Here is an 18702-nt window from a genome sequence, read left to right as displayed (position 1 = left end):
ACTATATTAAATTCTCCCTATATTTTTGACTTGAAAATGTGCTAGGCATGAGCTGGGGTGGGGGGTGGGCAGGAAATATCCTAATGGGAAGATTCACTTCTTTGTCTGTGCTGTAGGCCGTATTTCTGAGCAATGCTTCCTATTGCCTCCCTCGGGAAGCAGATTAGCAGCAATCCCTAAATGCCCTCCATTTTGTGATGGGGTACACGGGTAAACAGTCTAAGTTCACGTCTCACACAGAACCGCCAGTGCCTGTCTCTAGCCGGGTGGGGCTACACCCAGCCACAGACTACCTGCACCACATGCACCTGTACCGCTGTCTGCCTTGCTAGGGAACACTTTGGGTGGCGGGGGCACTTGTCCACATTCTCCTGCTCAGTGGGGCGGCATGGGGTGTGTTGTGAGGCTGCTGTGCTCGCTTCCAGCGGCCGCTCCGCGCACCGAGAACTTGCCACCTCCAGCCGCGCTGGTGTGAGCTGGTGCCGCGGGAGTCCTGTTCCATCGTTTATTTCCTTTGGGATTTAAAAAAAAAAAAAAAGGAGAAGAAAAAAAGGAAAAACAAAAGCAAACACGAAAAATCCAAACTTTCTTCCACTCCCTCCCCATGCCCACGTTGCGGACGAGGCCGGCGGCGGTGCCGGCGGGGCGGACGCACCCCACCCGCGGGCGCGCAGCCCCGTGGAGCCGCCTCTCCGCGCTGCCCCGCACTTCCTGCCCGGCGGCGGCCCGGGGAGGCGGGCAGGGCGATACCAAGTGGCCCGGCTCGGCGGGAGCGCCGGCGGCGGCGGCGGACGGGCCGCCCCTACGCGGGGCTCGGCGCTGCGCACGCCGCGGGGCGGCCGCGGAGCAGCGGCGCGGTGCGCTCCGCCCCCCGGCGCGCCCGCTGCCCCACCGGGGAAGTTGAGCTCCGTCCCTCGCTCTCCCCAGTCCCTCGGCGACGGCTCCTTCCTCCCCCTCCCTCCAATGCGCCTCCCGCTCATTTCCTCTTTTCCTCCCCGCTCGCCGCCGCTCCGCAGGCGCGCGGCTCGCCCGGGCGCCGCCGCGGAGTTGTAGCTCCCAGGAAGCCGCCGCGCCCCCGCCCAGCGCCGCCGCCGCCGCTCCCACACCGCCGGGGGACCGCGCTCCGCCAGCCGGGTAAGGGGCTGGGGCTGCCCCGCTGCCACCCGCGGAAACTTCGGCGGGGCTGCGGAAGAGCCGCGCTGCGCTCTCCTGCCGCGGGGACTGGAGAGGAGAGGCGCTGGGGCGGGGGGGGGGGTGCTTTCCGGATTTTTTGGGGAGCGAGGGTTGGAAAGACCCTGGCTGGATTGTGGGCGCGGTGCGTTCCTCGCATCTCTTACAGCTCCGCGGTGTGCGGAGCGGAGGGGGCGCCCCCTTCGCCGTCGGGGGATGCGGAGCGGATCCCTCCAGCCCCGTCCCTGCGGGGCTGCGGTGGCAGCGCCCGCCTCGCCCCGAGCAGTGGGGAGTGCCTGCGCTTTCCCCTGCCCTCGGAAAAAAAAACATGTATGTGTGTATTTGTATGTCTTTTTCCCTGTATGTGTATATCTGTACGTATATATGTGCCTGTACCTATACACATGCAGCCCGCGTGTGTATCGGGGGTGTGTGTGAGTCTCGCCTGATGCTGAAGGGAGTTACGCAGCTCTGCTTCATGGTGGTTAATGGTTTACTCGGCGAAGTTCCCGCCGCATGAATGTTGCAGGGCGCTTTGAGTCAACTCCTTCAGATCCGGACTTCCTATTTGCCACCTTCCCAAACGGCCTCTGAAAGATGCTGGCATTTGCCTCTGGCAAATAGGCTTTTTTGGCTGTCTCCTGCCATAGGAGGTGTCTGGGGCCGTGCTGGAGGCCAGATGGTTGTAGCTGAGGTCACCCCAGTCCCCTAAACCCGAGGTAAGGGGTGGACACCCAGCTCCTGCGATGTCGTGGCAGCAAAGGCGTCTGCCAGCTATGGTTTGCATCCAACTGCCTGAGGACCCGCCAGGGCGCGGGGCTCCGGTGCGCAATAGCTGTTGGAGTACCGAGAATCGCAAGAAATAGGGGATAAAACAAGGCAAGTGTGTTTATAAATGAGTTTCCATGCAAATGAGTTTCTGCTTGGTTGGGAAAAGGTCGTGTAATGCATCATCTGGAATAAAAAGGTTTGCTGAGAAAAACAGCTGGTTGTTCAGTAGGTCTGTGTCTGCTGCTCACAGCTGGGTATTTTATGACTTTATGACAAAATCGTGAGTTTTTTCACAGATATAGGCAAGCAATGGAACTTTGCGTTATTCTGTAATCCCACTCACAAGTGAAAATCTGGTAGGGAGGTTGAATTTTCTTTGGAGGAAGGAGAGGAGGAATTAATTACTCCCTCCCCAAAATATTTTGCAGTTTTTCCGATAGGAACCATTTGTATGGGTTCACGTTCAAAAGATCTTCCTGTCTGTGAAACTCGAGCAAAGACCAGGAGACTATGTCAGCAGCCCACTGGTGTGATAATGTCCTGTGTGTGGTCCCACCAGCATCAGCGGTGCTTCCCACAGCAGCCGGGGAGCAGAGCCAGAGAGGAGCCCGTGTGAGGCCCTGACTGCTCTGGGGACAAGTATCTGCCTCGCTTCTGGTGACTCGGCTCTTCTCAGGTGCTTGGATTGGGAGCCTTTAGATTCAGGTGAAAGGATCTTACAACTGCATGTATTTGATTTCATCTAGTGTGGTGAGGCTCGGGGAAAAATGCAGATAATCTCCACACATCTTCCCTTAGGTCAGCTAGGGAGATACTGGCCAGCCATCAGGGCATGGATTGCTTCTTCCTGACATCTGTTTTCTGTTTTTTCTTTGTATCTTGCTTTGAATTTAGGTTTTCTCTGTGTAGAGATGGAAGCGTAGAAAACTAGGAGGAGAAAAAAAACACGTGCCGCTGTAGAGTGGCTGTCGCAACGCTGGCAGCAGCTCCGCTGAGGAGTCAGCTATGCTGGCAAAGAAAGTGCTTTTTGTTGGCATAGTTTAGCCCATTCAGGGAACTGCAACGGTGAGGAGAGTTCTGCCAGCTGCAGGAGCGGGGTTTGCTCTTGCGGCTGGGTGCTTGCACCAGCAGGAACTTGTGCAAGTGTAGACAAACCTTTCGAGTTCTCCGATGAGGCTGCCGCTGTGTCGGTGCAGGCGATGCTTTGCTCACTGTGTGTCGCAGCTGGCACCGTGGTTCTGCTGCCCCAGTTCATGGGCATGGCAACAACATGGGCCAGTTGCTGAGAGCTGATGATAGAGATTACTTTGTAGTCCAAGCAATATTAAATTTGGATAATGACTCTGGAAAAAAAAAAAAAAAAGAAAAAAAAAAGAAAGCATGTGATCTGTGATTAGAAATGGTTGCAATTAAAAATACTCCTGCAACATAATTCTATTTTTCTTTCAAGCAAGACAGTGTTCTCTTGAGTGTCAGTTACTTTGATGTGAGAGAAGAATGCTGGTAGACCAAGGGGGCAGTCTGAAATAAAATTGTATATGTTTTTTTTCCTTGCTTTTAGTGACACAAGACTGTTAGGAATGAGGTTGTGCTGTCTGCGTATGCAAGATGCACTGATACTCATGGGAGGAGGCTCTCACGCTTTTCCAAAGAACTGCTGGTCCTTCCAACAAGCATGACTTTTAGGTCAGATTCAGTAACAAATGCAATATGTTTTCTAGTGAATGGAAGAAAAACAGACTTTGTTTTTTCTTTTTTCAAATGTGCTTTTCCTCATGTTCCTAGAATGCTTCCCATAATGTCTGTGTGAGGGATCAGTTTCTTTGGTTTTTTGTATTAGAAGATAGTTCGTGTCCAACTCCAGCATCTTCACAGAACTTAGCTCAAACTGAAGTTAAATTTATTTTAGTAAGAGGTGATTTATCTTAGCTCATGTTGACTGTATTACTGTATTGTGTGGGATCTTACCCATGAATGGTGGAGGGTTTTGCTCTAGCAAAATTATTGGGTTTTAGCTTTTATGATCAGAAAGTGTTTTAAATCAATGCCTGAAATTTCTGTTGTTCCAATAATTCTCTACCATCCTGAGAATATAACAAATGCAAACAATTGTCTTCACTTGTCAACCTTTTGCTGTATAAAAGCTTTCATGGGTCAGTTGTGTTTTGCTAACCTGCGTTTCTGCGTTTCTTGACTTCCCTGGATAAATATCTTTTGCCTGTTGTCGCACTCCAATAGAAAAGCAGTTGTGAATCCTTAGACAATGGTGGCATATACTGCATGACGGAGCTTCCTTACCCTACCTCCCTGAGTCTTTCAGTGGATGAGAGAATATTCTTCAGCTGAAGCTCCTGGAAATGTGACCTTTCTGGAAGTTCAGTGTTATTTTGCTTAATGACTGGGAGACCCACAAGATTGACTGCGGGATGAATTATGCATTTTCCTGCACTGATTGCCCTGGAATTAGTAGGCAGGAGCTGGGGGGGAGGGATTCATCTCATAATCTAAGAAATATTGCCCTTCTTCTGGATTGCACTACGTGAAATATGCCTTTATTATTATTAAGAAATGCTGCCTATAATTCACACAGTAGGTTTGTAGATACCTCTGAATAACTAGGGTGGAAAAGATGGCAATTGTACTTTGTCTGTTTCAATGTTTCTTGTCCTGTAGGTGTGTATCTTATTAAAGTCAAAGAAAGCAGCAAGTGGTTTAAGGAAATCTCCCTGGTGATCTGCGTTAGTTGAGATACTGTGGAAACCCATGCCAGCAGCGTTCTGCGCAAAATATGCCAGCTACAACCTGGACAGCTTTTCTCTTGCACGCTGCATGTTTCCCGATGATTGAACCGCCTGTGTCAAGCGACACAATCTACTTGAAATCTGTCTGGGTAAAAAAAACAGCAACAAAACTTAGATGTAGCTATAGTTACACACAGTTCATGCACCAGTGTTTGAGACCTTCTGCCAGTTTTTTTTATGACTTCACATATATTTTAGCTTTATTTTATTTTTCTGCCCTTTCTTTTCAAGGGAGATCAGGCTGCCTAAATGGGCTTTCCCATTTAGGGGTACAGCTGGTTAGATGCATCTTTAACAACTGGGGGAAAAAAAAGGGATGTTTGCTAGTCTTTCAGTTGCTATAAGCTTGGTGTATTCAGAGAGGTGTTCTGAGCTCATGGTAATCCCTTTGAATATCTGCTTGGGTTGGAAAACACTGGATATGGGTGACAGGGACACCTGGAGACTTCAAGGGTGGAGGGCATGGCTTGCACCTACAGAGGTGCTTGCTGAACATGAGACGTACTGAGATCCTGACTTGCCTGCCAAGAGCTACAGCTGAACTTGGGCAGCTGGTTTAGCAATTAAAATGTGTTTTTGTTTTGGACAATGGGTTTATCATAATTAATTAACCGGTGGACTAGTCAGAGTGGCAAAGGTGTTTGTTTTTGATTCCCCAACCATGCAGCGTGCCAGCATCGGGAGTGTACTTCCCACCAGTGGAAGTGCAAGAAACATTTCATAGTGAGTGCCCTGGGGAGAAGGAGCACATGTGTGTATCTTTTGGTGTGCAAACCTCAAATTCTTGTAATTTCTTGAAAATGCAAGCATATGATGGATGGTATAGTTTGGGCATGGGATAAGGAAATATATCTTGCTGATGCTTGAATGTTGGCATGTGGCTCATGCAAAGTCATTTTAAAATAGGTGGGGGTGGCAGCGGTGGGAGGAGGGAGGAAAAGAAATGCCTTGGGGGTGCTGGGAGTTGGGGTGTGGGCGAGCTGTAAGCCTTCCTCCTATGCTGCTGTTCTTCACCTCTGCTTCGCACAGGCTAGCTTGGAGGTAGCAGGATTTTTTTTCACATTTCTTTTTGTATTTCTAAAGGGCATTGTGCGCAGGATGCTCTGTTCTTGGCAGCTCGCCCGTGGTGTGAGGAGGGAAAGCTCGCTGCTTTTGGTCGTGCTGCAGATAGCTGCCGTCAAAGCCAGTTAGCGTTTGCAGGGCATCCTTTCCATTTTCTCTTTAGTGAGGCTTGTTTTTTTTTTTCTTTTTGTTATCAGGTAAATGCTGTTTTTCCAAATACACCACTTTGTGTTTCTTGAAACTTATCTAGGGAGAAGCAGACTTTCCTTTGGAGGATAGTTTGGGGCTGGTTGATGGGAGCTGCTTGCACGTGAGAGGGGAGTGGGAGTTACAAGGGAGGATGCTGTGGATGCATAACCATTAGCACTGACTTGAATTATGAAATGTGTGCTTGAAAGAAAGCAAGCATACTTTGTGGTGCTTGGGAAAGGGCCTAGAAGCAACATCTGTTAAATATGTTAGAATACTCTTGAAAACACTGTATCCCCTTCGCCAGAGCTGAAGGGAAGGCTTAGAACTTGGTCTTGGGATTGCAGACCTGGCAGGGGCTTCCTGGCCAGTGGGTATCACAGGCCTCTCCACAGAGTGGTCAAAGCATCGTCCAGGAGCAAGCCAGAGCTTCTACTGTTCATTTGAGTTTCTTCTTCAATGGTTGATACCCTTCTGTCTCGTGTCACCTCTCTGTCTTCTCTCCCTGGTGTCTGTCCTCCTGAAGCTCCTCTCGTGCTGAGAGAGCTGGAGTTGCTGTATGGAGGAGTGGGGAGAAGAAAGTGTACTCAGCATAAAAGGTCCTCTGTGATTAGACACTACTTTGACTTTTGATGAGCTGAGTTTTATTGCTCTTGTGCTCATGTAAGTCAGCTTTGATTCAGAGGGATTCAGAAAACGGGTGCTTCTGTGTGTAAGAGTTGTTGAAGGAGGCACTTACGTAAAATCTAGTGGGGCTTGGAAATGCATATACTTGACAATCATTTTTTGTGACAAATTTCTGAAATCCAGAACCATTTAAATTGGGAATGAGTGGAATGAGCAAGTACCAGTGTCCTACTTCTCTCCTGGCTTTCTGCAGTGAAGCCTGGATGGCTACATCCAGTGATGTGTGGCAGATGTCAGGCCAAGCATGTCCCTGGTGTAAGGAACCTGATTCCCCCAAATCCCATAGCAAGTTATTCTCCTTGGCTTAGGTTTGACAAGGAGAAACCCAGTGAAATAAGTTGTGGGAGACCTTTTCCTTTCAGGTGGCTCCCTTGCTGTTGGTAACTCACCGACTGAGGGGGTTTGCTGGGTGTTGCACTCTCAGTGATGACTTTTCTGACCCTTTCTCAGGTTGTCAGGCAGGAGATTTTTATTTTATTTTTTTTTTTTAATGGAAATTGGATTTCATTCCAGCTGAGGGTAATTGGTGCTGTAGTAATAATCTGAAAACAAATGAGACTGTAGACTCCAGCTACAATTTTCTGTCCTGCTCATGTTGTGCTTCTTAAAATGGCATTCATTCCTAAAACTGGCCCTAAAGCTCTTTTGCTAAGAGCTGTGCTTTCCTCAGGAGATCTGCAAAGTGAGGGGAGACTATCCTTTATTTTTTAATGCATCCTCTAGTCCTCCTCTCCCATCTCCTTAAGGATGCCCTGAACCTGCAGGCTGACTGATCTGTCCGAGCATGTCCCAGTGGGAAACCTCCTGACCCTGGTGGCAGTTTGTGAAGGAGCAAAGAGCGTGTCTCATCCTGTTCAGATGGTGAACATCCCTTCAAAGCAGTCTGCAGCTGCAGGAGGAGGAATCTGTGACTCTGGTAACATCTCCCTACCCAGCTGGGAGGAGAAGAGGGGTCTTTGCAGAAGAAAATCCCATCGCCAGTGCCTGCCAGGGTACCGCTGGATCCTCCAAAGTGGAGAACCAAAGCAATCACTGTGCTTGTCACCAGAGGGGATCTCTCTTCTGACAAAATGTGTTGCATGCAGGTTTTGCCAGATCTGAGCTTCTCAGCCGCGCTGACTGTGATATTTTTTTTCCTCTCTCAGATCTCCTGGTGTCTGCCCGTGTCTTTCATCACCCCCAACAGGGGCCGTCTGCAGGCTTTTGGCAAAGTGTGTGCCGCAGCTTTCCAGAAGTCCTGTCCTGTAAGTGAGGCAAGCTGTTACAAACTGATAGCACCAGAAACAAGTGAGTTCACTGAGTGGTCGTCGTTATGGGTATAATTCAGAAGGCATGGTTTGGAAGTGAAGGTGCCCTTGCTGGCTATTTCCAGGACCCTGTCTTGTTGCAGGACATGTTCAGGGATCTTCTTCCTTGGCATTTGGCTTAACCATTGTCTTCTGGGGGCCAGGAGCTTCACAGACGGATGTTTGCTAGTCCCATTCATGTTGGGACATTTTGAGTTAGCCGCATCTTGGTGCTGAGCTTTGTTTTCAGATGTTTGGTGCCTATGGGTGGTGCTGGGGTCTTGTATGTCTCATTAATGGGCTTGATGGCCTTTTACACTTGGTAAGGAGGCATATTTCTAACAAAAATGCTCTGCATTGCTTACTCAGTTTCATTAAAGGATTGCAAAAACATTTTGGGGGAAGCTTTAATATTCTTGAGCTGTATGCATTTAAAAGGCAGGGCTGACTAATGAATATTAATGCATGCTCAGGGTTTGTAATGAGCCGCCTCCTGGTGTAACAGTCATTAGATGGAAAGACAAACCATCAATGGCTTTTAAATATCATGAGGGATATAATCCTGTGCCTTCTGCTTCCCACGAGAGCCCACTTGCTGCCTCATGCCCAGTGTTTGGGCAGACTCTGACCCAAGGAAGATGTGCAGGTGGTGCTGCAGGCTGAGCTCCTCAGGGCTGGCCACTGATGCTACTTCTTTCTCTGACAGCATTTGTCACATCCCTGTGCCAGGTTCTGTGGCTCTGGCCAGAGCCTGTGGCTGGTGTAACATGGGGTCTGCAGGGTGCCCGTTTGCCACCACTTGCCTCTTCTCCTCCCCCAGCTCACCCTGCTATCCACACCAAGCTTCCATTTAAATGTGTTTCTTAATGTCAGTCAGCAGTGGAAGGAGAGGGGAAAAAATCCCTAACCAGTATAGCAATGATGACAGATCCCAGAGTGTAGACTTCAGGTTGATCACTTGTCAGTCTTTCTCCAGGTGCCTGATCTCATGCAGGTCATGGTTTCCACCTGATATAAAGAGGAAGGGACTTCCAGTGCTGTCATCCAAGTGGCCCTGCAGCTCCTGACGAGGGCTTCTCCAGTCTGTGTTTCAGGGACCCCTGCTGCTGGTTGAAGCCCATCTCCCTGTCCCTTAGTGGTGCCGGGACAGCCTGTGCCAGGGTGAGCTGTGGGATGCAGGAGGGCAAGCGGCAGCCTGAACTGGCGCAGCAGGGGAGACCATCAGCCTCCTGGAAAAAACTTTTGTTACCTGAGGTTCATATTTTACAGCCTCTAAAGCTGTGGTTGGCATGTACAGGAAGTTTTGCTCTTAATGTTGCTTTTCCAGCTTTCTAGAGGTTAAGACACCGGTGCATCTGGTTTTTGCTTTGCTTTCAAGGTGGTTTTCCCCTTGTAATTATGCATATGAGAATGTGTACATTTTTTAAATGAATAAATGATCTGCCCAGGAGCACTAGTTTGTGATAATTTAAACGCAGCTGCATGTTCTGTAGCTGGAGTGTGGTTTTATGTAGTGTAAAAGGAGCTCTAATAGGCAGAGAGTGTTAAGGTTATATGAGGCATCTTGGCTGTGCCATAACAGCATTTATCACTGTAATTTGTTTTTTGAATAAATTCTGGCTTCATTCAGTCCCTGGAAAATTTTTGTACTATTTCAACTACTGGTCTGTTATGTCCCTTCACCTCATATATTGAATGATAAAAATTTGCTATCTCCTTTAATAAAAGGCAGTTGAAACTATGTCTTGTGTAGCTGCTTAGGAAATCTTATTTTAGCAGATACCTCCCTTCCCATGACCTTCCTTATTCACTCCATTCCTCCCAAATCTTTATTGTGCAACTTGAATGTGATGTTTAGTTTACAGCATCCTGTGGAGCAGGGAAATGCAACTGAAAAGGAGGCTAAAAAGGGGAAGAGAGAAACTTCCCGGACAATGAATGTATAATGACATAATTTAGTTAATTGTTTTGGAAAAAAGTTTAAAAGAGGAAATAGAGTGAATAACTGGCACTGTTCTGTCCCCAGTTGCCTGTATCCTTTTTAACTATGTGCTGATGGCTTATGCGCAAGTCAGACCAGACAGTATGTTGTTGTTGTCAATAGCCTTTTTGGGGAAAAAAAAAAAAAAAATCCATCAAAACCATCCTGTAATTTAGTACGAGAAAATATTTAAGTGAAAATAATTCATCTTGCTTTGACAATTTAAATAAGGTTAAATAAAATGTAATGCATTTAGGTGGCGGAGTCTTTGAATTTTCATACCTGCCTTTCCTTCTTTCATGCAAATGCAACTTCTAGGGGAATTTAGTGCAGTCCATGAGCTTATACAGCTTCCTTTGGCAATCAGTTCTGTGATAACATCAACTTACCCAGTTTAGCTTCTAGTTGTAGCCCGAGTGCTGTCCTGAAAAAGCCTTTGCTTACCCTTGAATTTGTAAAGCTTCCTTACCCTGTTGTGGTTTCCTTTCAGTTGGTTTTCTGGAACCCAAGTGTGGGCTGTGTTTAATAAGCCAAATAGCTTTGCTTATGTAAAACCGTACTAAGGACTACAGATGTTAATTACTCATTGAAGTGGGCAAAGGAGGTGTTTGTACAGCTTCGTCACTCCTCGGAAGTGGGGCATCATGGCATGGTCATCCACAGTTGCCAAAGGCTGTCGGTCAACTTGTGAGAGGGTCTGTTAGCAGGAGGGACTGGAGCCAAAACCGATGTGCAATGCAGAAGTACATTCTGCAGCTTTGAGCTGAAGTGATTAAAACTCCTCAAAAGCCAGAGGAATAGCATCTGCCTCCCACGAGATGAATCTGTGGTGGTGTAGGCCATGATGTTTTTCATGATGGGCCTTGTTGGTGTGGAGGTTTCTTCTTCGCATGGGCTTCTTTCAGTTTCTGTTGTTTTCCCTGTTGTTCCCCAGAATCTGGCAGGGGTGACTGTTTGTGTTATGATAGCATCAGCCAGAGATAAGGTTCTTGTAGTGCACACTTCAGGCTGTTCTTCTGTCAATGGCATAACCACTACATTGCAGCTGTGTTCAATAAGTAAACTTTTGGAAATGTTCAGAGTGGGGTTTTTAGAGATGTGGAATAAGTTACTCACTTAGACCTAATCTACTAATTTAGATCCAAGCTTTTGGGGTTGTACTCCAAGTGTTTCTATGCTGTAAAGAGAGCTCCAGCATGGCAGGCATGCAGTGGAGATGTGTGGGGCAGCATGGAGTGTTTCCTGAAATCCCCCAGTAAAAACTAGAGGGGATAGATGCATTACTTTCATAGGATTTCTGTGACTCCTGTGCGCCCAACTCTGACATCTCACAGCTAAGGCGTGATGTTCCTGCTTGGGTAGGAGCACAAGTCACAAACAGCCTTCCAGATAGAGACTTAGGTCTCTTACTGTCCTGCACAGTTTACATTTAAGCACCCAGGTAAACATCTTGTGATGCTCTCAGAACTTGTTGACTTATTTGATTGACTTGAGTGCCAAGGGAGACTGACGGAAAAGAGTCTTTTGTTAGGGCAGAGATTACAGGAGCATCCTGCAACACCCAGCAGCCTCACTCTCCCTGCTGTGTTTTTTGTTTTGTTTTGGTTTGTTGTTGGTTTTGTTTGTTTGTTTTTGATGGTACAATATCTACCATTCATTGGTCTGTCTTCTCTGCTGAGAGGTGGACCTGGTTTTGCATTTCACCTCACTGTTACAGGTTAAACTCACCAAGCAGTGTCAGGGTGGCTTCGTGACCAGATGTAGGTACTGGTGATGCCGCAACAGGCTTCAGGTTGTAAAAACTTGTGTTGGGAAGTTGTCCAAAAAAACTGCAGAGGGAGAAAGCCTGAAGGCAGAGAGCTGGCAGGAGTTGCACACCTTCTGAAAATGCAGACTGCTTTACAGCATGAGAAATTAAAGTTTCCTGGGAGCCCAAGACTGTTCAGGTGCAGGAGGTGCTCCAAATAAGCAAAGATGGCCTCTGAGGAATGTCTTGAACTCCTCCTCCCTTTTGCTGTTTCCTGATGCGATACCTGCTTGGTGTTTCTTTTGTGCTCTGGCACCCGTGTGGTTATAGTCTTGCCTGTGAGAAGTGGCACTTTGCTACAGTGACTACTGCGAACTTTAACTGAGAGTTTTGGGCTCTGGAACCGTTGTAGTGCATATGCCCAGCTTGATGCATTCAAGTTGAGATTCACTGTTGTTATGGTTGTGGTGACAGCTGGAAGCAGGTATGGGGGGGTATCTTCTGTCTGCTACCGGAGCTGATGGACTTGTGCCTCTGAGGGAGTGACATTCAAACTCTGACTTAACATTCAGTCTCTGACTTAACCGTGCACCTCCTGAGGTGTTCCTGGGGAGGCTGTAGGGTCTCTGTATGTCAGTTTCCTATTGGAGTGAATGGATTATAATACATTTCTGGGAGTTTTGCAAACACCTTGCTTAGGTGAAATGGTAACGGGAGAGGTGCCAGTACCTGTATCTGAGGCAGAGAGAAGGAGGGACAGCAGTTTATTCTTTGGACACAACAGAAATCTCCCTCAGCAGTACCATCCCCTCAGAGCACGCACAGCCTGAGGTGTATCTACAAAAAAGCTGTAGCAGGGTATTGAGGAGAAAATTAGCCAGTGTCGAAATCTCTAGTTTAGCACCCTGTATGGGCTGGAAAACCTGCCCAGGAGCCAAGGGAAATGAGCCTGTGCTGGGCTGTGCTGACATCTGGGCTCTAAGCTGTGCTGAGTGGTGTCAGTTATCCCTGGGACTTAGGTTGGCCATGACCTTGAGTAGTGACAGCCCTTTGGACAGTGTGAACTGGCCGATGCCTTTTCTGGGATGTAGCAGCCTTAAAGAAAGCAAACCTGGATGACAGAGTCCTCTGGGAGTTTCCTTGCACTGGGGGTTGAGAAATATGTCAAGGTAGGATCTCTGAGAGCTCCTGGGTGGATTCTCATGTGGTGGCTTCTGGGCCTGGTGTGAAAGGTGAGGAGGAGAAAGGGAGCAAGAGGTGAGTGAGAAGAGCCTTTGCTGTGTGGGAATGGGTCAGAGCAGTTTGTCAAGCTGGCATGGCTACACGTGCACTCCGGATGCATCCACAAGTGTGTGCAGAAGTGCAACACCCAAAGGTGAGGTGCAGTAGTGGCTGATAAGCTGGCTGGCTGGCAGGGACCGGAGGAAAATTAGAATAGTTCAGTTGGAAGGGACCTACAATGATCATCGAGCCCAATGGCAGAGCAGATTACAGGACAATTAATTTCTTTGCTGTCCATGGACTATTACTACCCACGTTTAAGGGAGCTGCAAAATTTTGTGTCCTACAAGCCCTCACCAGTTCTTATTTGCAAGAAAAAAAAAAGAAAAAATAAACAACAACACATTTTTATAAAATAGCAGGGTCTATTTGAAAACTAAATTGCAAATAAGGGATAGCAGAGACTTTATGTAGCGCTGGGGGTTATCTCCACTGCTGCATGTGGTGTTTGCAGGCAGATCACACCATCCACAAACGTAGCAACGTTAATGACGGTATTGATTTGTCTTAATGCAGTTATGAAAGCTGAACCTTGGAGGTGTGGGAGGGCCTTAATCAGTAATGAGCATGGAGACTGATCAAGGACAGTATCAGCCAAAGGGGAACAAATGGAGGCTAGAACAGGGCAGGGTAAAATAGTGGCCATTAAAGGAAGAAAAGTGCCCACAACACTTGAGGCTTTTCCGTCACATAGGAGGAAATCTACTTTGTAGATGATGTCTGTGACTTGAAGCAAAGGAATGAGGTTAAAGTCACTTTGGAAAATGAGACAAGAGAAAAATAAGGGTGTCTGCCCTGCTTTTGGTGCAAGCTAAGACAGGTCTGAGGACGCTGCAGGACATGGTAGAGCTGCAGTGCCCATGGGAGCGGCGGGGTGGGTGATGTGTGACTGTCGGAAGTTTTACCCCTGCCACGTAGGTCAAAGCTTGGTCTAAGAAAAAGCATTTGTCATGTTAGTTTCCCCAGTCTGTCAATGAAGCTCTTTTTATAAGGAGGATCTTTACAAATGATTCTTTGGAGCAGTCTCTTCCTTAAGGTTTTTGCTAGCAGCTCTGATGCACTCGCCTCTTCCTGCCCAGCCTCCAGAAGTTACTGACATCTCTTCCTTTAATTCTGCTTTGTAATTGAATTTCTGCCATAAGTTGCTTCTGCTAATTCAATTATACCTTACTTTTAATTGGCAGTGGATTTAAATACTTCATGTGCTGTTAGCATAGAGATTAACGTGTGCTGACCGGTGACCGGCTACTCCCTCAGAGTGGAGCAAAGGTTTTGTATGGTTATAAGAATTTAAGTAGCCATTTTCTTTCCAAAAAGTCTTTTGCGATGCCAGAGTCTAGCAAAGGACTGGGAAATGCCATTTATTTTGACATAGAAATATGGCCAAATAATCTTGTGCTATTCTGTAAGGTTTGTTGAATGGGGAAGACACAGTGATGCTGTACCAGTCACAAATAAGAGAAATCATAAGAGCTTTTTGTTTCCTATTTGCCATTGACTGGGTTCAGTCCTTACTTTGCCTTTCCACTGTGTTTTATTGGCTTGGCAGTTTAGAGAGATAACATCCATCCCTGTATAAAATGACGATACTGGGTTTTCTTCCTAAAAAGATGTTGAAGCTAAAATGTCTTGTTTAAATGCTTGTATTGCTGCCAGGTTGCAACATTTTCCTGCCTGGGGATCTAAAGAGTAATCGAAAATTGCATGGAGTCTTGGTTCTTTCTTCCTGTGAGCAGAAAACTGATGTAGTTCACATCTGCACTGACGAGGATACCAGGATAAAACAGGAAAAGAAACATTTAGGGAGCACTCAGTTAAGGGTTTTTCTCTTCATCTTCATTTTTTATTCCATTGTCTCTGGGCCTTAGGGAGGGGTTTGTTTTGTGGGCCCCAAAACCCACCTCCGTGACACTTGTCTCACTCTCATGATTTGCAGAAGGAGCTGGATTTCAGCTGGTTGCTTGGCTTTGGTTCTTTTCAGTTTCTTCTGGGTGATAATTTCTGAAAACGTGTGGAGAATTTGTGAGGTTTCCATAACAATGAAAAGGCAAAAAAAAAAAAAAATAGTACTAAATTTTTTAAAAAGGAGGAGATGGAATTGTAGTAGAGTCAGCCTGACTTTTATTACAGTATTTTCCTGGAAGTCAATAAATTATTTCCTACCTAGGCATCTTTTTCTGGGTGCTTATGAATAACAGTCAGCATGGCTTATTCTGAACAAATAACGTCAGACATCCTAATTTCCTTTTACAGCAGGGTAACAGGTCTTGTGGATAGAAGGAGAGCGGATGATATGATGACGTACTTCAGTCCTAGTTAAATTTTTGGCACTGTTTTGATTCTCAGAGGAAATCTAGGGAAAAGAAATTTTGGTGAAACTTTCACCTTATGGATGGTGCAATGCAGGTGTGCTAACTGTGCTCCGGCTTACCTCCAGTATGTCATCATGCTCAGAAGTATTGGGTGGGGTCTGCAGAGGTGGGCCCTGTGGCTTGGGTCATTGTAACTGGTGCATTTGATAAAACACTGGTTCAGACTCAACAAGTAGCACCAAAGTAGGGGAAGATACAAGCACTTGGGAGGAGGGATTAGATTTTCAAATAACTTTGGACAAAACCAGGGAATTAGCTTGGAAGGTCCATCATTCACACCTGACAGCATTAATGTGGGCTTGAAGTTATTGCTGGTGAATGAGTTGGCAGCACAGACTAATCGGGGGTGCTGGAGGGGCTCCACTGAAAAGCCTCTTGTGATCGTGGTGGGTCATGCACCGCTTTGCCAGTATCATCCTCCTCCAACAGCAGCAGACAGAGCCTTCCATAAACAGGAGGATGGGCTTGCTGTGTCCTGTGTTGTCTCCTGGTGCTTTGGCATTACCAGAGTGCTGGAGCCAGCGTGGGCACCTGTATCTGCGGTAAGATGCGGAGAAACCTAGAGGCCGGTGGGGGTCTGAAGAACAGGACCCAAGAGGAAAGATGGGAAGAAGCTGGCTGGGTGTGTGGTCTGGAGAGAAGGTGAAGGATTGGCACAACAGGTTTGCAGTGTCTGGAATGCTGCCAGGAGACAAATGTGAAACCTCTGCCTCATGTCTGTGGGGGTTAGGGCAAGTGGTAATGAGTTTGAATAGTATCATGAAAGGATGAAACTCCTATTGTAGGGCTGGTAAAGTGCTGAAGGAGCTGGTTGGGAGGGTTTGGTAATGTCTGGGGTCTCTGCGGCTGGAGTTTTGCATTGGGGAGACCAAACGTGTGTGTTACGGGTGGGCTGGAGGCACCTGTAATAGGGTCCCAAACCCACTGGGATTTTGTTTGCAGATGTTTTGAGATTACTGGGTCAGACAAGCGTCTGACAGGAAAGAAGCTGGTATGGTGGGGCTGGAGACATTGGGCTGGAGGAGGTGGATGCTTGGTGGTAGGGGAGATCAAGGTCAGCTCTGTGGGAGGGTGGGAATGGAGAAAATCACTTGTTTTCGATTTTCTAAACTGCAGACTTTGAGAGATGAGGAATTGCAGGAGCAGGTGAGCCCCTGGTGCTCTCATATGTCACTCCTTAAGCACTGATGAACCCTCAGGATTCACAGCTGGCAGATGCTGAAGGGATGCAAATTGTTCTCTGCTTTCGGGAGAAGCGTGCTCAACAGAAAGAGAAGTGATTTCTGACCTTTGAGAGCAATGCTTAATGGCTCTGGAGGACTTGAAGCTGTCTCTCTCATGTTTTATTTCTTTTTCTTCTATTTTTAGATCTAGGCATAGTGATATTTTGACGTATAAACTTACCAAACTTTCTGAATCTGAACTTGGTACTTATTTTGTAAGATGAGTTTTACAAAATAGATTTAAAGTAGGGATGGTGGTTTCAAGCATTATTTTCAATGCTAGAATTATTTGCTGTCTGAACTTGACATAAATCTGTGCATTTTTCAACATGCGAGATCTTTTCTGTTTCAGGACAAAGAATAAAGTGCAAATGCAGGCAACAAAGTGGTTTCTCGGTGTAGAGTAAGAACTGGAGCAGGGTTTTTACATGTTTAGACTAATTCTGGTTTATTTTTCAGCTGGGAAAATTAGTTTCACAGGTAAGGCCAAAAAGGTGGGAAGGTTGTCACTTAGAAAAAAGCTGTAATGTAAAGCATGTTTGGTTTGTGTCTTCTCCTCCAGGCAATCAAGCCCTGTGGACTTTCTCTGAAGAGGTTCCAAGATAGGTGGTGAGTACTTTTCAGAGCCTGCTCTTTTCAAGGCATTCTTTAAATTAGTAATAGAAAAGACAAGTATTGTTTTATGTTCTGTATTGTGTACAGAAGTTTGTGTTTGCTGAGCTTGTGGCATCCTTTTATTTTAAAGCTGACAGGGCTAATTTTTGGATAGGGGCTTGGCACCAAAGCGTTAAGCTTTACATTTGCACCAAAATGAATTTCCTGAGACTTGATTAGTGCAAGAAATGTTATAATATTTTAAATATTTGACTTTGGGGAAAATCTGTGCAAATTATGCTCTATTTTTTAATAAAAGTCTACACTATCCAGTGGAGCAAAGTTTCTCTGTGTCAGAGAGCAACCGTAGTTTTGTTTATTCCTTCTGTTCTGTCCAAGTTTGTTAATCTAAAGGAATGCAACTTTCAGAGGGTTAAATGAGCTGCATAACTCGTGCTAATCTCTGCCGCATGTGACTGATTTTGTCCTGCCCGCACCCAAGACTTTGATGTATTTCATTTGTATGCACCTCATTAGGTCCTTATTTGTAACTAAGTGAAACATTAAATTGGTAAAGAACTGTGGGAGAATGAGATTGCTAAAAAATGCTGATGATGTGGCACTGAGAGAGTCACCTCTTACGCTGATGTAAGTCAGAGCAATTTATTTTCCTCTGGTGGAGCTGATCTCTTCTGGCGAGTGCCAGCCAGGACACTGCTCTGTAGCACTCTTTACTGTTTGTTTTTGTTGTTTCTGGAGAAAGACATACTGTTTCCTCTTTCAGTTCTAGATTTCTTTCCAGTGAGATTAACCAAAGTATATCATTACCCATTAATTGCTCAGGAAGTTTATTCTTCAGTTGCATTTACCCAGTGCACAGGATTAAAGTTATTAGAGCTCTTCTGTGTTCAGACTGACTAACGAATTACAAGTCAGTGTTCCCCAAACCTCGAATGGACTTCCCCTTCTTCTGAGACAATGTATTTTCTATAGATAATGTGCCTTTTGATACAGATAATCCCGGGTTGATTTGAAGTGTCCATACAGCTGAAATGTAGCCATCTCTGCTTGTTTCTTGTCAGGCCAGGGGAGCATACTGAGGTTTGGTGTGTAGTACTGTGCATGTGTACACCTTAAATACGTGTTCATTTTGGCCGTAAAATGCTTATTTAGCATTTATAGGGGGCTTATTTAATGCCCCTTATATGTATTTGTTATCAAATATGTCTTTTATCAAAGACGCCGCCCCCTGCTTAATAATCTGCGTTATCCATGTTTTCTGTATAATTTAACCCCAGATGGTTCTTCTGACTAAGACTTATGTCCCTAAAACATGAGCCTTACAAGGCTAAGTCATGAACTCCATGTGCCTTTTGCCAAAACTCTCTTGTGAGTAACAGCTTATGAACCCCTCCTCTCCCCCAGCCCCGCAGCTACGATCGGATCTGTATTATAAATCTGCCCACTGTTGGTACTGATAATTGCTATATGGGGACCTGAATCATCAGTTGATCTTTCTGAGATGTTGAAAGATGAAT

At 46.3% G+C, this 18702-nt stretch overlaps 1 protein-coding gene across 11 annotated transcripts in view; it reads left to right on the top strand.

Moving 5' to 3' along the window:
- The first annotated feature begins 740 nt into the window (after positions 1–740).
- Positions 741–18702, top strand: part of HPCAL1 (hippocalcin like 1) — a 66400-nt gene continuing 48438 nt past the window's right edge. For 3 of the 11 annotated variants that reach the window (XM_065055928.1, XM_065055931.1, XM_065055925.1), the window contains exons 1-2: positions 743–1134; positions 17133–17179. The gene's annotated coding sequence lies outside the window, so the exon portion shown is untranslated. Of the gene's footprint in view, positions 1135–7825; positions 7968–17132; positions 17180–18702 lie in introns of all 11 variants that reach the window. The other 8 variants (XM_065055932.1, XM_065055927.1, XM_065055929.1 and 5 more) reach the window with 6 other exon arrangements.

This window comes from Columba livia, chromosome 3 (assembly GCF_036013475.1).
Source record: "Columba livia isolate bColLiv1 breed racing homer chromosome 3, bColLiv1.pat.W.v2, whole genome shotgun sequence".
Classification (NCBI taxonomy): Eukaryota; Metazoa; Chordata; class Aves; order Columbiformes; family Columbidae; genus Columba; species Columba livia.
This window is presented reverse-complemented; position numbering and strand designations above follow the sequence as displayed.